We start from the raw sequence: 22,354 nt of genomic DNA on the forward strand, positions 1-22,354 counted from the left end.
GCATACAATGGCAAGAAATTAATTTTGTCAGTGAATGCATGAACACAAACCACACAGGTAACAAACCACAAACAAACAGCACTTGAACAGCAGAAGTGTGTCCTGGTTGAAATGGCTGATGTCTTACAGACACCTCACAGCAAAAGCAGAACGAAGGACAGACACATCAGTCTTCCCACTCAGGAAGAGTTTCCATGAAGCCAAAACCTTCTCCCTCACTGACTCCTTTTCTAAATCCCCCAGACCAAACCCACAATAACACTGGTGTCATTGGATGGTGCTTTACTCTTGTACTGCTTCTGCAGCAGGTGAAGCTGGACTACCTGCTGCAGCTGTAAGCGTACGCCACCATCCCTACTGACTATGGCAGATGAAGATGACGCCTTAGCTCTTGATACTGTAGATATTTAATATTCCAGTAACAACCCCAAAACACTGGCCACCAGGCAAGGCTATATATTGTAATCTGTAAGGGCTGTATTTGACTTTACTGGGTATTTGCACCAAAACAGCTTGTTAAGAAGTTGCATTGTTTTTGCCCGGTGAAGAAAAGATCCAAGGGGCTGTTTCAGCCAGGCTTTATAGCTGTGCTCCAACATTAAAGAGGATTTCTCTTACAAAAAGAGCTCTAGAGCTCAGCTTTAAAAGCACTGTAAACAGCGATCTGATGAAGCGTTAACTGCTGAATAAATGAGCCGAAATCCAGGGAACTGCGCCAAGAGATTAAAATCTCAATGCCAACGAGAAAGGAGGAGGTCCTGCTCCCACTTCATGAGAATCTGACTTTGTTTTGAGCCTGTTACCACTATTTTCATGTGATGGTCTTGGTCTTTTAATTGGAAGAGACAGTGAATAATTGGTTCACATTCACTCCTGCCTACTAAGACTTTATATGTTTCCATTACAATCCCTTCAAAGAGATCTTTTTAAGACTGAAGAGTTTGTATCTATTTATCATCGATTTATTGGTATAAAAAAAGACAGGGATCTCCTGGAAAGAGCAAAAGAGCAGGGCAGCCTGCTCTAGGGAACCTGCTTTGGCAGGGGGGTTGGACCTGATGATCTCTGGAGGTCCCTTCCAACTCCTACAATTCTGTGATTCTGCGATCATTCTCTACCCAGAGCCCATTTCACATCTGTCATTGCTCTGGCCAACCTTTTCAGCGCTCCTCCCAGCGTCTGTGGCTCTTTAGGCGCAATGAGTCCAGTGCTGACGCAGCAACCACCACACGGGTGCACTGCAGGTTTGTACAGCAGTATGTGTCCTCCTTTGATCACTTATTTTTCTTTGAGAACATAACCTTCAATTTGCTTTTCCAGCCACTGAACCAACATTCTCATTGAACTGCCTATTATAACCCTCAAGTTTCATCTATGCCTGGAAAGTCAACTCAGAGCTCATCACCATATACACGAAGGAGGGGGCTCTTCTTCAGGTCCTTCACTACATTGATTTTAAAATCCTGTTTTATTACTCAGTCCCATAGGATTTGTCCACTTCTCTTCACAGGTAGCTCATGTTTGTTGTCATAAATAATTTACTTTTTAATCAACAAACACCGTCATTTCTGTTACCTCTCTCCCATTTATTTTCCCAGATTTCACTTCTCTGTGCCTTTGGCCTCTTCATTGCCTGTGGTAATGGGTAACACTGTGAAAACACTGTTTAAAATAAATCTTCCTTCTGTCCAATTTATAGATAAAGTTTTATTGCATATCCCAACAGTCTCAGAAATGCTGGTTGTTCTTTACTCACCTTCTATGCCATTCATGCTTTTATAAAACTTCGTTACTTTCCTTTGTCCTCCCAGTGGCTCCCTTCCAAGGTGTGAAGTCCTAAACTACTTAATGTCTCCTCTTATTTCCTCTTATTCCATGCCTTTGTTCCGTCTTTATTTCTCTTACACTCTACACTGAAACAACCTGCCAGAATAATTATGCTGATAATGAAGTCCAGTGTAGATCATGTCCAAAATTTTAGCGCACTATAGGAACATTTTTCATGCTTCTAGAGATGTATCAGTTTCTCTAAGGAAACATGCCTCAGTACTTTCACAAACCTTTAAAAATCAAATGCGCAGGCAACCTTCTCTGTAATGCCTTGCTTTCCTCCACTTTCCCATTTCCTTAGCACAGACAGCTGAAAAAAAAATTTCCTCTGAAAACTGTTGACTTTGCTAGGGTAAATTTTTGGAAAAATCCCCTGAATTGGGATTTTTTGGGGGGAATTGTTGGAACAATTTTTAATGAAACATTTTTATTCAAAGCAGCTCATATTCTTCTCCCTCAACCTCAAGCTGAGCTTTTTTTTTTTTTTAATTAGTCCTTTCATATGCATTTTCTGCATTTCTCCATGAGCTATACTAGGCGTGAGCTCACTGCACATTGGTAGCAAGAACCAACTCAGCATGATACAAAAACACAGAAGAAAACTGCAACTACACAATTTTAAAACCAAATTGAGCATTACAGGCACACAAATATTACTGCAGCAGCAGCTGCTCTGAGAAACATCTGCAAGTCAGTGCAAGTATTTGGGGACTCCTACAGAACAAGTTAAAACAAAGATTCCTATAGTCCAGTCTGGGAAGCATGTCTCCAGTACTGGCTTTTCGCTTGCAGCAACTATCCAAACCTTACAAATCCAAATACATGTTAATACTTTCCCAATATCTCTTTCCTGCATCAGCAGCACAGGAACGCAAGCAGGAACAGAAGCAAAACCCAGCAGCTGCAAGCCAAGAGAAAAGTGTCCATCCACAACAGCAGATAAGCTGCTAGACTTGTTTAAGAGCTTCAGGTAAAAGATAGGCACAGAGATCAGTTTCAGTACTGCAGCTGTCCTCCTGCCCAGAACAGGGTTAAGAGTTAGCATCATTCCTCTCCCAAGCCACGCTGGCACTGAAAGGTGCCATTTCTCCTGGGATCTTGGGTCTGCACTGAATAACTTTAGCTTAAGGAAACGACCAGCACTTTCCATTGTAATCTGATACACTGGCAGCCCTACTCCTGTTAAATATTCACCTGTTATACGTGCTTTGTTTTTCCTTTAAGTGAAGCTGTAATCAAGGGAGAAATGCGGAAAGACCTTTTATTACCGAGTCACCAGTAACAGAACTCATTGTTCTTCCTCTTGGCACAGAGAGAGGAAGCACAGCGCTGCCTAACCAGACCCTTACCCGTGTAATGATGGCAATCACTAAATCCTGCTTGTGAAAAGGTACAGGCTGTCCTTCTGGAGAGACGACAGCTCAACCCCTACAAACGATGAGTAGAGAAGCATGCCTGTGAATAGGAGTGAACCATCTACTCACAGCACAGAAATCCCCACCATCTTTGACTGTTTGGCCAATTTGCAGGTAACAGACAGATCCCCATCCTCCGACTGCTGTGCCTCGGGAGCTCAGCCGCACACCAGAGCTCCCAACCCAACCTCCACTTGTACGTTTCTCTTCCCCATGTGCTTACTTCCATAGATGCTGGAACCACGCTGAAGGACACAGGCACTGCAAAACAACTCCCTTGGTTTACTGAAAGGCAAGTGTCAGTCTTGAAAGCCATGGCCCCAGTCTAGGAAAAGTGATTTGGAATCACCACTGCTGGGAAGACCTTGGGGTTCTTCTAAAAATGCAGAACAAAATTTGAGCACTGGAACGGGCTGCCTTGAAGAGAAGTTGTGGAGTCTCCTTCTTTGGAGATACTCAAAACCTGCCTGGCTGCGATCCTGTGCAACATGCTGTGGGTGACCCTGCTACAGCAGGGGGGTTGGAGCAGATGGTCTCTGGAGGGCCCTTCCAACCTCCCCCATTCCGTGATTTTGTGTACGATAAGACAAAAATACTTCAGATTTCACTAAAGGCAGTGTTTCAAGATTGTAACTTCAGTTCTGAAAGTCCTTCCTCATTGATAACTTTGGCAATATTAAGACTATATTCCCTTAAAATCATTTTTAGGCCAACGAGATGACTGATGATGGTTTCTACATAAGCAGTTCATTTTAACGTGGAGATAACGACAAAAATAGCACCGCAAGTGCCATGTTTACAATCAATCCACAGACTAGAATGACGTTTGAAGGCTAGAGATCTGAGAAAATGTTAATGTAGCACATCAAAGAAATCAAACTAAGAAAAGCAAGACACCCGCACTACGACATTTCTGTTCAGATAATTAATGCTCCAATCCTGAATTATCTTTATGGTGCATATTGTTTCAAGCCATTTTAGTCTTTTCCCACCATCTTCCCCCAGCATCTACCACCAACCAAATAATCAGAGAAGAAGAGAAAGTGAAAACATTTACATGCTTTGGAGACCTGCATAAAGACTAAGTAACACTTTTGCCTGAACAGTACTCATTTTATGAAAATGAAATACTGACAGCAGTTATCCTACCTTTATGTGAAGTCATAAATTCATATCCATTTTTACTATGAATTTCTTCAAAGGGTGTAATACCACACAATGAAGCATATTCAATTCTTATTTTTTCTTTTCTTTTTATTTTTTTTTTCTTTTCCTTGTTTTAAGATAGTTTAAACTTCTCTAGCTGATTTCATGTTTTCATTTATAAGAAAATGCTGCCTTTATTAAAGAAGTACAAAGCAGTTTAACTTAATAGAAAAAAGAGTTATCTTGTGAAAGGACAAAGGAAAACCTATGCTATCCTATCACTGACAAAAAAAGCTAATGCTCAGTGAATTCCTCCTCCATCCGAGAAATCCCATGCAAAGCAATTTTAAAAGCTGGCATTTTGAAGCTTTATTGGGCTTGTTTTGAAACCTGAATAAAACATCTTTTTAAATGAGGGAAAAAAAAAAAAAAAAGCGCTAGGGTTTTTTCAGACCGCAACAGCTCCACAGGACAGACAAGGGCAGTGCTGCTGCTGGCAGCAGGGCCGTACAGGCGGCTGCAGCTCAGCCCCAGGCAAGGCGAGCAGACAGCAACCTGCAGTCCCTGCCCCCTCCCAAGGTATCTTCCTCTCTGCTTTTGCAAGTCAGGGACAGACACCCAGACCTGTTCTTGGCTATCCACAGGATTTGACTGTCCTCCAGGAATTCTGCTCCCCACGATATGTCACTGTTAATAAAAAAGCAGGATTACAGACTTCTAAGAAGCCTTTAGGGGTCACTGCACTGCCAAGAAAAGCTGCTATTAGCCAGGAAATATCATTTTCTAACACCTACTAACACTGCCAAAAATGGAAGGTGTTCACATGGAACAGGCAAAAGACACCCCTCCTGCATAACCAACTGGTGAGCTTTGCAAATTATTTTGAAGACACTTTTATACTGGTGAGAGTGGCGGCATAATTACAGTGGCCTAGAATTACACTTGAAAACACTTAGTTTTGACAATTACTACCAGGCATAACAATAAAAGCAATTTCTCACAGCACAAACCAAATTGCTGTCAGAAGGGCCTGGTGGCCTGACTGTACCATTACGCTAGGGAGGCTTCTGTAGCACGCACGTGGCCAGACCACAATGGCTCTGAGGCGGCTGCTTCCCAGATTTTGAAGGGCTGCTTTGATACATGGGTACAGGAGCTGTTCGGAAATCAGTAATCCTCAGCAACAAGTGACTGTCAGTCAGGATACCTACGGCTTGGGAATCACAGCTGACATTCCTCTGTATTTGCAAAGATTTTGTGAAGACAGCACAAGAATGCACATCACACAGAACACAGTAATTCCTATTTGAGATGCATGAACAGGAAACAAAAATAAAAAGACTGCAAAGAACGCTTTTTTAAAGAGTGTTCTGCATCTGCAAGTATCACACCCAGAAGTTGAACATAAGTAACCCTTCTGAATGCATAAACCAGAAGTACCAATGGTTAATGTATTCTAGGATTTGCAATTCTGCTGAAAAGATCAGAGGCCGCTTTGGTGAGCAAGAGACAATGACAAAAGCGCCATCATGACTGGAAGCAGGACTTAGACTTTGTGTTGTTTGTGGCATTTTAGGAAAAGTTTTCCTAAACTTTGTGATCCCCTGGAATCACAGTTACTTTGCACCAGCACCTGCTTTGCATGGTCAGCCCCATGGCCAAGTCCAGGAACAGAACAGCCACAAGCCCCCAGACCATTTAAAACCAGTCACAAGTGCACAAATTAAGTGTCCAAAAAGTGACAAGTACTCGAGTTCTGCTCAGTGGGTGCAGCGTTTCTGCTCTGTGTGGTCAAAAGACTTTTCTTAAACCTTCACTCCTGACAAGATGCCCTGTGCTGAAAGCTCCCAGGCTGAGGTGGGCTCAAGTCGCTGCAGCACACTCACCACACCTCTCTCCCCTCAGAGGTGGAAGCCTACCAACTTTATTTTCTTTTTTAAATATTGCACTAAAAACACATGAAAACACAACTTTGCTGTCCAAAAAAACAACACGCTTTAACTTCTTGGAAGAAGAGGTGATCTGAACTTCTTCACTAACTCATTTGCACAGACAAATCTACTGTGTCCCCTGTGCTTTCGTATTCACCCTGCTTGAACACTCCAGGCCATTTTTGCCACTCAGACTTCTGCATTAAAATCTTCATGACGATGGGCCAGCAACTGAAAAGCTGCAGTCCTAGATTACGCTGACTCCTCAGTCAACCATCAGTTATATGGCCTAGTAATGCAAAAGCATGGTACGCAGGTGTACCAAACACTAGGAGATGACAAACACTGCACTGTAACAAGGCAGCATCCACAGCCTGAGGCGGGCACACGTGAGGTCCCATAAAGCAGCCACCCTTTTGTTCCTCCCTACACCACAGCAGCAGCTATAAGCATTTGCTTTATGTAGGCATTACAGCGTGTAACTCGCTTCAGAATACTTCACCTTCCTTTAAAGCACTTGAAAGCTGCTTGCTGGCAGGCAGAAGCCCACGGGCCTGGTGATCCCACAGCTCAGCAGCAAACACCAAGGCACTTCCCCAGCCTCCCCGGGTCTCACAGCCAGTGGTACCTGCAGCAGCTGGGTCTGACATTTAGTCCTAAAAAGGACCAAAAAGCTTTGGAACGAGGCAAAGGAGCTCTTTGATTGACACTTTTAAAATAGCATTTCCAACTTATTTCTCTTAGAAATGTCAGGAAATTATCATTTTGTTCCATGGCTGACATAATCCACGTGGAGGTTTTTCACCGAGTCCCGTGCCTTGCCATCCCTCGGGCTGCAGGAAAGCCTCAATGGCTTCATAAAATGAGAAACAAGATCCCCAGCTTTCCTGAGCACCCAAAGAACCGTACATGGTAGCCTTACCCTAAATGAGGGAACAAAGACTCCATAACAAGGACTTTTGCTTTGACAAAACTCAGTCGGAGCAAGCTACATCAGCAAAATAGCAGCGCTGGTGGCACACAAGGGTTGACAAAGGCCCCCGCAGCAGCAGATGAGCACACGCCCGCAGGAGCTCCCAGCACCCAGCCCGGCACACAAACCAGGCAGCACCCGACTGGGCTGCGCAGAAAAGCAGGCTTTGACCCTGCCGCTCCTGAGCCCCACGTTCCTTCGTGGAAAACAACACACAAATCCACACACGAGCCCTCCTTTTTGTGGAAGAAAATGCACCGTCACATAACTATGCCAAGTCACATAACTATGTATTTACACAAGTCCATTTTTTTTTTCTTTTTACCTAGGCCAAGGTAGAAGCACCTACACAAGCTGAGAAAAACAGCCTTCACTAGCTCAACGAGACATTTCAAGTCTATCATAGGCAAAAGAAACCTTTAAAAACAGAAACACCTAATTTTAGTTCTCCACACAGAAAGACAACCCCCAGAAACCCTCAGCAGGGCACTGTTATTACATAGTTCATGACAAGGGAAGTAGCGAACCTGGATGTGAATTTTCAAGAAGATACCTCAAAATCCTACTTAGTGATCAGAAATTTCATTATAGAACTGTACTGTTTGTATTTAGGAAACTTAAAATCCAGAATAATTCTAGACCTTATAAAACACAAGAGCATCTGTGGCAAACTTTGTTAATATCCATTTACATACTTTTGAAATATTTACCATGCAATTGTTTAAAATAGAACAAAGTCCATATCCAGGATAAAGAATAATACTAGATCCCTATTGACTTACATAAATGCACAAAATACCCTCATTCACTGTCTTTAAGAAATTCCAGGTATCAACCCACGGTCAGTTTGTTTTTCTGCTTCAACACAGTGGAAAAGTCTAAGAAGCAGTCACAAAATCTATCTAACTAGTACCTAGGTGTGATTCATACACCAAATCAAACTAATCTAACTACAGCATCAAATTCATGCCAATTTTGAAATAAATAGCGCAAATCTGTGCACTGACACATATACTGCCTTCAGTCCAGACTACAGCTGAGCCTGTAGGGTCACAATTTTAATCAGCAGCAGCAAGCTCAGAAACATGCATTCATCTAACTGAATTGCTTCTAATTAAATTCGCATATTTGTATGCTATCAGGACGTCAACACTAAATCAGTATTAATTTATAATTTGTTGAGTTCATTTCCAGCCAGATCTGCTCCCAGGCTCAGATCTTCACACAGCAGCTGGAGGGAGCCGGCAGGGCTGCAAGGACAACTGCTCCAGTGTCTGCTCACAGCAGTGATGGGACCACAACACACCATCACACCCGGAGAGCTCGGCAGTTACAGGAGAACTGGGAAAGCCCATGCCTGGACTAATAGCTAGCTGGAAAACAGATGACAGCACAGGGATAAATGGTTGATTTTCACACAGGAGGGAGACATCCAGGAGCCTTATGCAGTGCTCCGCATTGCACTCTGTATTCATGAATGGTCTGGAAAAGGGGGCAAAAGCCTGCTGAGGATACAGGCTATTCTGACAGGAGAGATGAGTGCTGAATGAAGAACTGCAGAAAAACCCTATGAGACTGAGTAAACGGGAGATAAAACATCAGATGAAATTCAGTGCAAATAAAGTAGCACACAGGAAAAAAAAAAATCCTAATTTGACATGTAAAGTGATGTGCTCCAAACTGATATTAATATTAATACTCAGAAAGTCTTGCTGGAATCATGACCAACTGATAAAACCATCACCTCACACCCTTTCAACAATTAAAAAAGAATATAGCTAACATTAGGAAATGATTAGGAAAGAAATGGAATTAAACTACCACATAAAGCTGTAGTATGCCTGTGCTGTAAATTCTGGATACAGCCTGTTCCCTCATTTCAAGGGGACACAGTGGAAATGGAAAACATTTCTAAAAGGGAAACAGGGTTTGAAAAGATAAACAATGAGGAATAATTGATTAGGCTAGGGCTCTTCTGCCTGGAAACAGAGATTGCTGCAGTGACATATGACAGAAGTCTATAAAATCACCAGCCGCACGGAGAAGGTAAACAGAGATCAGTTGTTCACTGCTTCAAACAATACAAAATTTCACATGAAATATGAACTGAAGGTAGCAGCTGTCAGGTTCAAAATAAAAAAGTTGATGTAATTAGCTCCTACAGCATTATTCTGTGCTCTGGAAAGCCTCCCCTGGGATGCTATAAGTTTAAATGTACTACAGATATAGGCAGGTTCACAGAAGAAAAATACATTAAATGTTACGTAAATAAATGAGAACATCTACCTATTGACATCCTAGAGCTGGCAAGAGATAAGAGGGCTCCAACAAAGGCATATATAACGTGCCCTGACCTTATGCTCTTTTCTAGGTATCCCTTTTAGTGACTGTCAGGAATGAATAGCAGAATGGGTGTTTCCACATGATTCTGCATCTGTTCGTATACCATAAAAATCAATTCCACCTCTGGTATTCCTCAGCCCTCCAATGAACTCATTCAACTTGCTTACCTGGCAAAAGTTGATCTTCTGGAGAGCAGGGGCTCAACAGGTTCAGGACAACATCCAGTAAGTGCTGGAGATGCTACAAGGCAGGGCAAGAATTTGACAAGTCCTTTTCCTTGCCAACTGGTCAATAGATCACTTTAAGATGTAATATGCAGCTTCAACACCAAAGCACAGATGAAAATGAGGAGGCAGATTGCTTATATCCTCTGCTCAAACACCCAGAGAAAAGCTACAATTAAGCTCTTTTGGAAAAAAAAAAAAAAAAAAAAAAAGGCTAATTTCTTATTTTTTTAATCCAACTGGTAATTATGAATAGAATCAACAGTCTGGTTTACACGCAATTGAATAGTAAAGGTTTCTTTAAAATGAAACATTGCAACTATAACCTGCACCACATGAAAAGTAAGGAACATGCCTTCAGTGAACTATAACCTGTTGTAAATACAGAAATGCATCCAAGTCTGGTAAGGAGCATAGCCAAATGAAAACAAAGTTATTTCTTTGCATGCTTCCTGCAGCATCAATTTGATCATTACGTTAAACGGTGCCACATTAGTCACAGAAGCCAAGGGGATATCAACAGACAGAATAAGATGAGTGATCAATAAAAACACATTACTAAAAATCCAGGAAGACCATTTACAATTCAGAATTCACAAGAAGAAAACTGAAGGCTAAGTGAGCTTATTAAAATCTCTCATCAGCTCTGATTTGCACAACAGAGGGTCTCACCCAGCCATTCCCATGTCAGGACCACGTAACCACCGCCTTGCTTAAGAATTCACCTGATCTGGCCAGAATACTGAGATTTCCCAGGGAAACACAACATAGAGTTTCATTATTCCTCCCAAACTACATTCATATTAAAAGTGAGGCCACTAAAATGCATTGACATACACCAGAAAATTTTTCTTCAACATTATAATGAGAAACAGTAGCAAAAATACTCCTCCGTTCTCTATCATGGATTAAATCAGGCTGCAATAATTAGAGACACAAGTAGCCTTAATCAGCACTGTGCAACTGTCCAACACAAGGTTTAAGAGTTGTAAGCAGCGGAAGCATATTTACTCATATCCAAGATACATCTGGTAGATGATGAGAACAAGATAAACCCCAATAACAGGAGGTTACGGTGTCAGCACTGACTACAGCTACAGGTATAGAATTCACTGAGAGTATGGCTTTCCCTGTTTCAGAAAATGAGAGTAGTAGCAATCCTGGTGAGCTACTATTTGTGAGAGTGACATTTAAATAATTCAAAACAAAAATCTGTGTTCCATTATACATGAAAACCAAATACAAAATTTTAAAAGCTATTTTTCTCCCTTTTTTTTTTTTTTTTTTTTTAAGTGTACTTAGACAATATTATGACAATAGTCTTTTAAGCTTCTTCATCAAAATGCCATACCTATGTATTATACCTTTGCTATAATGTTTACTTTGGGCACACAACAGAGTAATGTTTAAGACTGAAAACTGTCTTAGTAGCATCTTCCACATAATTTCATTGTATATCTTAAGAGAACAAAACATGCTGTACATAACAAAGCTGCTGAAATCTAACATTTTTCAATGGAAAACATAAGTGTAATAATAAATTTAAAGATCCTGTTATGCATGACCAATGTGAAACACAAGCTGCAAACGGAAGCACTGAAGGATTTCTGAAGGTGATCTGAGGTTAGGTAAACACAAATTAAGAATGTTTGTTAACTTAAATTATTTTTTTTTTACCTAACATATAAAACGGGTAGCCAGGAATAAAATTAAAATTTCCAACAATGCTGCTTCCAGCAGCTGTTTAATTATCATTTAATCCAGCTTCTACTTTTGCAAAGGCAAGCATCTCAGTGAAAGCCAGCTATAGCCCACACTAAGTTTCTGCCCTCAGCAGCCAGTTTTAGTACTTCCTTTGAAACAAACTAAGTTCCAAGATCCCAAACAAATAAAATTGGAATAGTCATTCTCAGTCCTGAGCCCTCTTCACAATCCCAGTCCCATGACTAATAATCCAAACGAACCCTAAAGGTTACCTCATTTCTTCAGCAGTCTACCTCTAGTTCAGTCCCATTTGAGTATGGGACACACATCTGGTAAGTTCTGCTTCCTAGTCCAGTTCACTTATCTGACAGGAAAGCTCCAAGCTGTTACTAAACTCAGCTTAGATTTTATGTAACCTATTAACTTTTTGCCATGGATCTCTATGTCAGGGCTAAGCATAGTTGGACAGGGGTTTGGACGACTGTTGCCCTCTTGTTCCTACAGAAAAGGACAGGCAAAGCCAAAGTGACGAGCTCCATCATCCTATCTGAACACAGGAGAGTCATGAATGTGCCTGGCAAAGGAAGAGAAGTTGATTCTCCTCCACTTGTACACCCATCATCTCGGCACCCAAGCACAAAACCTCTTCTGGGTTTCCCAGATTTAACTCACTGAACTCAACAGACCTTTCCTATTCCCTGGAGCAAACTGACCAAGTTGTCCCACTTCTGCTACAAACCGTGACCGTGCTCTGCACACTGCGACGGCCCCGTGCCATGGCTGCATCCCACACTGCTTCCAGGCTCCCCAAACCTGAGAGGAACGAACCAAGAACTGGCTCAGACACCGGGCTCTGACTCCGCAACGCTCCCCGGCGCTGCTGTGGGGTCAGACGGCAAACCCCACTGCTCCAGGTCGCCCATGACACTGCTTCTTCTGTAACCCAGGCACCTTCTGCATGGGACTCGCAGCTCTGATTTCCATGCCGATGGAAGTACCTGGCTTCACTGCAACGTGTGGGATTGCTCCCCACGATGACATTACACATCAAATAAACGGACATTGACCTGAAGCCATGACGCACTTCAGCTAAAGATTATTTCTTTTACAGCCTATTCCTTCCCTATTCATACGATGACAAGACCCTATCGAATTAAAGAAAAAAACGTTTTTGCTGTCCAAAAGAAACAAAGACCCCAGAATTTCAAGACACGAGCGCTCTCACAGAAAAGCCGCCGAGCACGGTGAGGGGCAGCCCGGGGCACCGCCGCGCATCGCTCCAACGCCCAGCGCCATCCCCACGAGAAGCCTTTCGCCGCCGGTTTGGTTCCTCCCCAGCGAAGCCCGGATTATTTCCCTCACAGCCCCGTGACGGAGCGGTGCTGCCCCCGGCACAGGGAGGCAGCACTCAACACCCCCCCCCCCCTTCCCCTTCCCCTTCCCCTTCCCCTTCCTCCTCCTCCTCCTCCTCCTCCTCCTCCTCCCGCGGGCACAGCCGCCGCTCGCCCTCCGCCCGCCACCTCCTGCCACCCATCGCCTCAGTGCCGCGGAGCTCGGTCACCGCAGAAGCCGCCCACAACGCGTGCCGGCGGCACAGGGCTCGGCGCCGCTCCGCTGCGGGCGAAGCCCCGGCCCGAGGGCGGCCGCGGCGCTCACCTGCACGGCGGCACCACAGCAGCTCCGGCCGCCGCGGCATGGGGGGGGGGGGGGGGGGGAGGGGGCGCTTTGCGCCTGCGCGCCGCGCCGCGGGGCTGCACACGCGCACGGCTCATGGCGGGGCTCGGGACTACAAAGATGGCGGCAGCGCCATCTCGCGAGCCGCCCGTGTGGCGCCGCCTCCCGCCCGCGGCTGAGGGGCTGTGGGCAGCGGCGGTTGGCAGACTGCGTTTGCACAGACACAGGTAAAAGGCGCCGCTTGGCTCCTCAGGCTGGATGCTTGATGGGGAGGCGGTGTGGCAAGCACCGTCTTTCAAGCTGACTTGAATATCAAACCCTTTTTCCTGTTGGCTACACCTAGGTAAAACAGTCGTTGTGGCCCTTCATCCGAGACTGTTTCCCGTCTCACTGAAACGCATTTTGCTGCACAGTGTTTGTAACAAAGGGACTTGGACTCTTCTGTAGGTGTTGAGCCACGCTCATCAGCCCGTCTCTTTGTGCAACACTTTCTCCACACCCTCTGAGCTATGAGTCCAGGCTCAGTTCTTCCTTGTGGTGTCTTCGTCTCTATTCCTTTCAGTCTTGCACAGTGATATTTTGAAAACTTAGAACGCAAGAAAACTTCCTTCACCAGCTCAGTCCGCTGCCACAGTCACCACTGAAGATCTCATCATCTGAAATCCTAGCTAGACACGCACCTGGGCACAGCAGTGGACACAAGCTGCAGTATGTCTCGCTTGGTACAAGGTAGGTTGTACCATTCCAGGGGAGCACAGTGCCACCTTCCCAGTGTAAACCAACACATGCAACATGTAAATGTGAATGTTCAAGGGAGCCCACTCTGAGGTCACAGTTACTCAGCCCTGTACCTACTGACGAATCCTGGTGCCGTATTCCTTTCACAGATGCTATGAATGTAACTAAACCAGAGCAAGTTTTGCACAAAACTTGGTATTTGCAACTGCATAGAGTGCTTTCACTATTGCTGCTTTCCTGGCTCTTTGGGAATGTCTTAAAGTAAAAATACTTGGATCCCAGGATAGCAAGGCATCCCCAGCTCCTCTCACCTTAACCTTAGTATGGGCCTGCACCAAGCATTTGAAAACTAGGTATTGCCCGAACTTAATCCATGTTCTGGTTTCTGGTGCCACCCAGTGGTCCTACATCCTGCTTCTAGCTCCGTTCTTAATTACGTGGAGGCTGTTACTGAATAGCCCTTGGGGGAGGGGAGGCAGAGAGGAGGGACCGTATGCAGGTAAGTAATTCCTGTGTATATTCGCAGTAGAAGAAGAAAGAGCTGTGAGTGATCCTGGCACTGGGGCGCTCAGCTGTACCCAGCATTATAGTGTCCAGTACCCCTTTCTTGTTATCTTTTAGCCTCAGCCAGTTCTTACATCACTGCCCTGAACTGCCTGCAAAATCCTGCCACCTCATAGCACTACCTGTTGTTACTTTATCACCTTATCACACTTATCAGTTATTTCTAGCAATTTCTCATGTCACATGTCACAGTCATTAATGTTTCCCACCCTGCATTTTAGGTAATTAATATCCCTGTAAGCATGCAAACAAGTCTAGTCCTTTGGCCCCATTTGTTACATGATGCTTCCCAGGTCATGGGTGTAGGCAGCAGAATGGAATATGTTTGTTATCTCTCCAGCTTCTGTTGATGGAATGAGCCCACTTTTGGTCTGGATCCTGGCCTGGCCTGCAGATCTGAGCAATCTACTGCAGGTCACTGCATTGGAGGCCAAGTCAAGTCTACTTTCTGCAAAGGAGATTCAGTTCAGCACCACAGTGTTAGGCAGTGTTATGTACTCACAAGTCTGGAGACAAGTGCTATTCCATTTTGCCAGCTGTGATTAGTATGATGCTCCCAGCACAGCCTTTTGTTTACGGTGCACCTTTGCCTGGTTTTGCCAGGGCTAAATACTGGAATTGAGGCACCTGTGGTGATCATCTCTCCCGTACATTTCCCAGTTTGGCCCAGACATCTGCTCTTTCTTTCAGGGAATTGCCAAAAAGATACTGGGATTCAAAACATGTATATATCTCAGGTAGGCTGGCTGCTCCCTGAAGGGTGGAGGAGCCAGGAGCTAAGCATGGTAAGCTGAGCAAGGTCAAGCCAGGGAATTATACCAATATCTCATACCCACGATGGGTAGCTTGTCTCTGGGACAGACACCTTCTGTGTGTGCTGTAGCTTGTTTCCTGGACCCATGTCTCTTTGTTCCTGACAGGAGTCCCTGGAGAACCCCTCAGCCTGGTTCACTGTTTTCCCCTGTGGCTCATGGGGGCTCTCAGGGGACTTGTTAGCAGTACCTGGCTCTGCCCGTTGTGCTCAGAGCCTGTGGGACTGCTGCAGTGGTAAAGTGCTGCCTGCACTGAAGTAACCCTTAGTTCTGTCTGCAGCTGACTTGCTGCTCCCTGCAGCTCCTCATGGACTGATTGCCGTAGAGTTGTCTGGGAAATGGAATAAATAATCCTTCATGTTGCTAATAATTCATCAGTCTTTCTCAGCATTTGATTCCCCATTAATTGTGTTTCCCTACCTATTTTCTTCTCAAGCACCTGTTTCAGGTTTGGTCTAATAATAAATATGACTTTTGCCCACCAACCTTATCTCAGTAGAGCAATGAACTTATTCACACTCTTTTTACATATAGGCACCTTTTTTTTTTTTTTTTTTTTTTCCCATATAAAAACAAGTAGAGTTACATACCTGGTGGCTGTGCACTTCTTGCACAGGCCCAAATGTAATGCCAGCTCCCAAAAGCATCTTTGTGCCTACCTGGGCTACCAAGACAAGAGGTGGAGGAAGATGATTAAGCGCAGATCTGTGCAGGTGCTATAATTGGAAATGGTTGGCGCTGCTGCTTAAGTTTTTAGGTACTATGTAAACTAGTCTGGCTGTGGAGCAGAGAAAAGAGGGAAATTTTCCCCCACAAGGCTGTACAACCACTGTGATAGCCCTTCAGCCTAGAAAGTTTTCTTCAGGCTTTGTGACATGGCCAGTCCCCATCTGTGCATGTGCTGTGGCATAGCAGTCCACGCGTCCCAGGACCCTGCAAAAGGCAGCAGAATTTGCTTTAACTAAGCTAACACCACCTCCTCCCCATGTGTTTTTGTTTGATCTGTGCACTTTTACTGCATTTCTCAGAGAAGGGACTGTTCATATTTTCTCCCAGAGAAGACATTAATAAAAAGGACTCCTTTTGGAAATGGCTTACAGAACTTTATACTGTTCTGTTGGGGATTGAATGCAGTAATAACCATGTTGCAGGTGTGAGAGATGGGACGTGGGGGGCTATCTGGCCACGAAGGCAGTTGGAGTTGTGGTTCCTTGATGCCACTGCGATCATTCAGTCCAGTGTCAGCAAAGAGGTGCCCTGTGCTGCTGGCACAGCGTGGCTCTGGGCTGAGGCACTGAGGGAGATGGGGCTCTCAGTTGAAACCTGGACGGGCCAGCTGACTTCAAATCATGAGAAATTGGGTGGTTGTTTATTTCTGAACAAGCACGGTGTAACTACAAACATTCTCAAGTCAGCCTAAATTCTTCAAAAGTCTTTGGCAGAATGTTTTTTCTTGCCAAAACATATAGTGCAGGTCAAAATACTAAAACAGTCCTGAGATGGTATCGTATTTTAATTCAATTAATTAATTTTAAAACATTTTAGAAGAATTAATTGTCCCCTACCAAGTGATAATGCTGTCTTAAGCCAATGTAATCCTCATCTACCAGTTGTGCAATGTACACATCCAGTATAACCAAATGCTTGGAGTGTTTGTTTGAATTCAGAGAAACTTGTATTTAGAAAATAACAACAGCTAAAATCTAGTCAGTCTCTGTCAGCCTCTCCTATGCCTAATCCAAGTCAGATTTTCCTATACGCTAATTTTTTTCATCACAGTTAGAGCATCTTCTCTGCATATTTGCATCATTTCTCTCAAAGGAGAGGGTGTCTGCCAGAGATAATGGCTTTAACAAAACAGATTCCCCTTAAAGGAATCTAATTCCACAAGAAGGCTACTGTGAGTGGTCTGATTCTGCAGGTAGTTCAAAATCTAACATTTTTCCTTCAGATAGGTTTTGTGACAGCACGGAAAGAAGCACGTAGCATATGTAGCTGCAGTCCAAGGTTATAGGAGCCTATTCCATTATTTTTCCCACAGAAGACTCATTTGAATCATGGAAGGCCGTCCTGGATGGTGGATGGCTTGTTTTCACCAGATGCCAGGAAGGAACAGCACGGATCTGGCAACAGCCTGTGAAGAGCTTGGGGCTAATCCTTAGCAGGCATTTTTGTCTTCTGTTGCAGTAGCCGGGGGAACAGCGGGGTACAAACATAACTACGCCATCCCTACATACACACGCCTCAGCAGGTTCATTCAAACCCATGGGGCCAATGTGTTTTCCCAGGCCTTTGTGCAGAGAGTGCTGGCGACTGGATCCAAAGGGCAGAGCTCCCGTGGCAGCAGCAGCTGGAGCCTGCTTGCATGCAGGAGCTGCCTGCAGGCCTGCCTCACCCTCATGGAGCTCTCCTGCTGGCTGCATTTTTCAAGCATCCTGCCAAGCTACGGAAGTCGTGATTGCTCATCTTCAGCCACAGATGGGAAATGTGGAAAGGCTGCACTGTGAGGCCAGAGATAGCTGGAGGATGGCAAGCCCCCAGGCTAGCAGTAATGCAAGAGGACCTGATGTGAGGATGTGTGTTTCCGAAGCAGTGGACTGCTCAGGTCTGGTAAGCTCACTGTGTGGTGTGCTGGCTTTAAAGGGAGCCCTGGGCTTGAGCCTGCTGCTCCAAGAACTTGTGCAAAAAGCTGCTCTTTCACTGCATGACAGAGAAAGAAGAAAGTGTTAAAGACAGTGCGCTGAGAGCAGGATTATGAAGTTGCTCTCTGCAAAGCTTGTTTCTTTATGTCAAAGCCAAGAGTTCACTTATGTCTTTCTGGGGCTTTCATAAAAGTGAAAGAGTTGAAAGGAGCACTCTTATTTCATTGGCATGTTGAAAAACACTTTCCACATCATCACTGCACATCCATTGAGTTGACTAGTGAGACGTGTACGTGGGTGAACACTGCTTTACAGTAGAAAAAAGGGCAAAATACGATGTTGGCTGCTCTGTTTTTTCAAGGCAGAAAGCTAACCTGGGTGGGCTAGACAGTTTATGGTTGAGGGGTACAGAGCAGTAGTGAAAGGATTATATACCTGCTCAGCAGCTCCGCTGAACATGGAAAATACTTCCACTTGTTTTCGGCACAACCACGTCTCTGCCCAAGCCGTGCTCTGTCCCAGGCACAGCAGCTGGGAGTGCCAGAAATATTAGCAAACAGGGATGGCACCGTGTCTTCCAGCCTAGAAAACAGACAACACCATTTCCCACTATTTCCTCTAGAAACCCATGCTTTTTCTTCTGTAAATGTGTATTTGTTTGGCATTTATTTTCTGTGTTCACTACCTAGTAGGGCTAATGGAAACTAGAGCAATTAATGCTACGTGTGCCTGAAAATATGTTTATGTATCAGCGCATAGTAATGAGATACTACGTATAAGTAAGGGGAAATGTGAGAGTTTAACTGATGAACACTGTTCTTAAATATTTTTTCCTGAAGAACTCTAAGTGGGACAACAACACTAGGGTTATAATAAAGGACAAAATAAAATCTTCACGAGACACTGGCAGTATTGTTTCAAGATAGAAGAGCAGGCTGAGGGAGTAGCTAAAATATCTAAATTAATATATATATATATATATATGCATATAAGCAAATTGTTATGAGTACAGATGTGCATGTTATATAAATGATATGATATTGTACATGATATGATATGTACAATATGTTATGTGTTACAATGTTATACATTATATGTTATAACACATTATAGGTACATATGTTATCTAACACATTATAGGTACATATGTTATCTGTACAATATATAGAACTGATGTGGATATCGAATGAACTGAATGTATAGTCCTGGATGCAGTTTAGATTGGAGCTTTGAACTGGAACTATGCTCAATGTGTGCAATAATTAGGCAATTAAAACACAAATGGTAGAAGAAAGCCAATAAGAAAATGCAAGGTGCAGCATAATTAGGAGCCGATGAAATGCAAATAAAATGGAGCAGTGCCTTATATCTGGGCTCCTGACGCTCAGAAGCAGCAGCAGGCCACGCAGTCACTCACACGCAGCACTGCACCGTCCTTTCTGCCTACCAGAAGCCCGCTGGACAATTCTGGAGTCTAATCAGCCTGGGCAGAAGCAGCCTGCTGCTTACGGGGCTCAGAGCTGGGTTAGAAGTGGGTGGCTGCGGTCAGGGGCTGCACGCTGGGTGCACAGGGTGGGATGCTGCTCCTAGGTTCTGCAGAGCCAGGTACCAGGTGGGAGAGGCAGGGCCTGGGAGCAGCAGCTGGACGCAGGCGTGAAGACCAATTTCTCCATGAGGCCTGGGGCCAGGATGACCCCCATATCTGTCTGGGTGCTATCCAAATGCACATAGGTTGATGCTGAGAGAAAACATGAAAGGCTTTCAAACAGGCAGCTGTAGCTTTTGCATTGCTGTTTACTACAGAACAGTTCAGGGCTATTCCCACACTGCAACTTCTCTTTATGGGAAATGAGTCAGCCACAAAATCTGCTTTGAACTGAAATCAGTAGAAGAAATCTTAAGACAAATTGCTCATAAGAAGGAATTGCTAGCACCAGATCATATTCACTCCTGAACTGCAGCCTAAGCAAGAAATTAGTCACCTATCTGCTTATGTAACCATAAAGCAAAACTTCCTTGATAGGAGAGGAATAGGACATGGCAAATTTGTATGTAACACTGTTCTTTAACGTGGCTCTGAAGGGATTTGGAGAACTACAGACTGTCGAGTTTCATGTCTCTAATATGCCAATACATGGAAACTATGAAAAATAATGTAATTTATCAAAATATGAGAAAATTATGTAAAATCATGAAGATTTGTTGCTGTGATTTAACCCCTGCAAGCAGCTCAGCACCATCCAGCTGCTTGCTCAGTCCCCACACAGCGGGAAGGGGAGAGAACCAGAGAGGTGCAAATGTGGGACCTCGTGGGCTGAGATAAAGACATCTTGCTAGGTAAAGCAGAAGCCGCACACACCAGCAAAGCCAAACAAGGAATCATTTGCTGCTTCCCACCGGTAGGCAGCTGTTCAGCCCCTCCCAGGAAAGCAGGGCTCACCATGGATAATGGTGTCTTGGGAAGTCAAACACTAACTCCTCCTGCTTTCCCCCAGCTTTCATTGTTCCCCATGACACTGTATGGCACGGGATGTTCCTTTGGCCATTTGGGCCAGCTGTCCTGGCTGTATCTTCTAAGCTTCTGGTGCACCCCCAGCCTGCTCACTGGCAGGGCACCACGAGAAGTTGAGAAGTTCTTAGTTCTGTGCAAGCACCGCTCTGCAACAACTATAAAATTGGCATGTTAGCAACACTATTTTCATCAGAAATCCAAAATACAACATCATATGAGCCTCTACAAAGAAAATTAACTGTCTCCTAGCCAAAACAGTAACAGTCATCATGATTTTAGAGGGGAAAACTCTGCTTTGCCAACGTAGCAGAGAGCCTAGAGGCCCCCACCAGGCCGGGGTGCAGGGGGTGACGTCCTGCAGTGCTCAGTGCCAGGAAGAGCTGCTAGCTCCAGGCCAAACCAATTCAGATGAAATTTGGAAATGAGACATGAACTTTGAAAGGAGCTTTTCAGAGAAGAAGAAAAAAAAAAAAAAAAAGGGAAAAAGAAAAAGAAAAAAGTGGTTTTACTCCCTAGTTATATTCTCAGTTAAGTTTAAGTAGTATCTCACCTGAGTCTCTCCAAAAGTGCTGTAAACCACAACAGGACTTCTCTGAGAAAGTAACTTGAAGACTGGAGCTACTATCCCAATAAATGGATGGATGACATTTTCTAACACATTTTCTAGCCTTACATTCAAAACAAGCCTTTTCTTTTCATCCTCTGATTACCAGTGTCCTTTCTCTGACTAATACTATTTCTTTGGAAGCTATGGTTCCAAAGATAGATGAAAACTATTTGCTGATCACTACTGCTTTCTACTTGGTCAGCCAGGACTGTGCTTTGAAAGCACACCATAAAATCCTTGTTGACCACAGGATAAGAAAACACAGCTAGAATGAGCTGGTACTGCAGAACAGTGATTACAACCAGTTTTAAGATCAACTGACAGCCATGGGCAAAGGTGAATACCCATTCCATATTGACAGCAAGCATCTTTTCTATCAGCACATGCGATCTTTTCCAGGAATCCCTCTGGAAATCAGTCTGGCATGTGCCTGCTTGTGTGCACACCCACCATGATGTGGATCACTGACTCCTTGGTGTGCAATGTCTTCTGGTTGGACCACTACATTCCACCCCTCGATCCACATTTGGATGAACTTTCTAAAGATGCTGTAATTTGCAGTTCACATCAGAAAACTTTTTGGCTGCTAGAAAGCCTCTTATATGCCCAGTGATCAATACAATTAGTAAGACTAACAGCTAGGCTAGGATTCTGGAATCTTACAGGGAATGCAGTTAATATGAATCATGAATTCTACAACTTCAGCGGTCTTAATTCTACATGTTATATTTTGCAGAGTAACAACTGGTTAAGTACTAACAGCAAATGAGAAACGTGATCCAGGCAACATGTCTGGCTGTTTAGGTCAACACCCATACAGATAATTCCATTAAGCCAAATGTGCTCAATGAAATTCAATTGTCCTACTCATCTGTGGTGTCTACTTTGCTGATACTACAAAAACTAATGGCAAAACTGTTGGCCTACCTCTGATCATAAGATCCTGAGCTACACTAACTACAAAATTTTGTGAAATAATAAAGATTTAATTATAACTAAAGCTTAGTGCTGTCCTCATTCTGCCCAGGATTCCTAAAAAGCTTGTCTGTCCCTGCAGGGTTGGGTGACAGCTGCCTGGAAGTTGGCCTGGGAACCAGGGGCATCCTCGAGGGTTGCAGGCAGGACAGTCAGTGCTGGTGAAAGGGACCATAGGCAAAACCCATGCCCCTGCACTTCTGGAATATAAATGAGCAAAGAGGAAAGGGCAAAGATGTTATTTGAGCATTTCTGAGCACTCCT

General features: G+C 44.1%; 1 protein-coding gene across 2 annotated transcripts in view; it reads right to left on the reverse strand.

Annotated features, from left to right (window-relative positions):
- Window positions 1–13,277, reverse strand: part of NDRG3 (NDRG family member 3) — a 54,182-nt gene extending 40,905 nt beyond the window's left edge. For both annotated transcript variants that reach the window (XM_032198247.1, XM_032198245.1), the window contains exon 1: window positions 13,223–13,277. The gene's annotated coding sequence lies outside the window, so the exon portion shown is untranslated. The remainder of the gene's footprint in view (window positions 1–13,222) is intronic.
- Between the last annotated feature and the right edge of the window lie 9,077 nt (window positions 13,278–22,354).

This window comes from Aythya fuligula, chromosome 16 (assembly GCF_009819795.1).
Source record: "Aythya fuligula isolate bAytFul2 chromosome 16, bAytFul2.pri, whole genome shotgun sequence".
In the NCBI taxonomy this organism is placed as follows: domain Eukaryota; kingdom Metazoa; phylum Chordata; class Aves; order Anseriformes; family Anatidae; genus Aythya; species Aythya fuligula.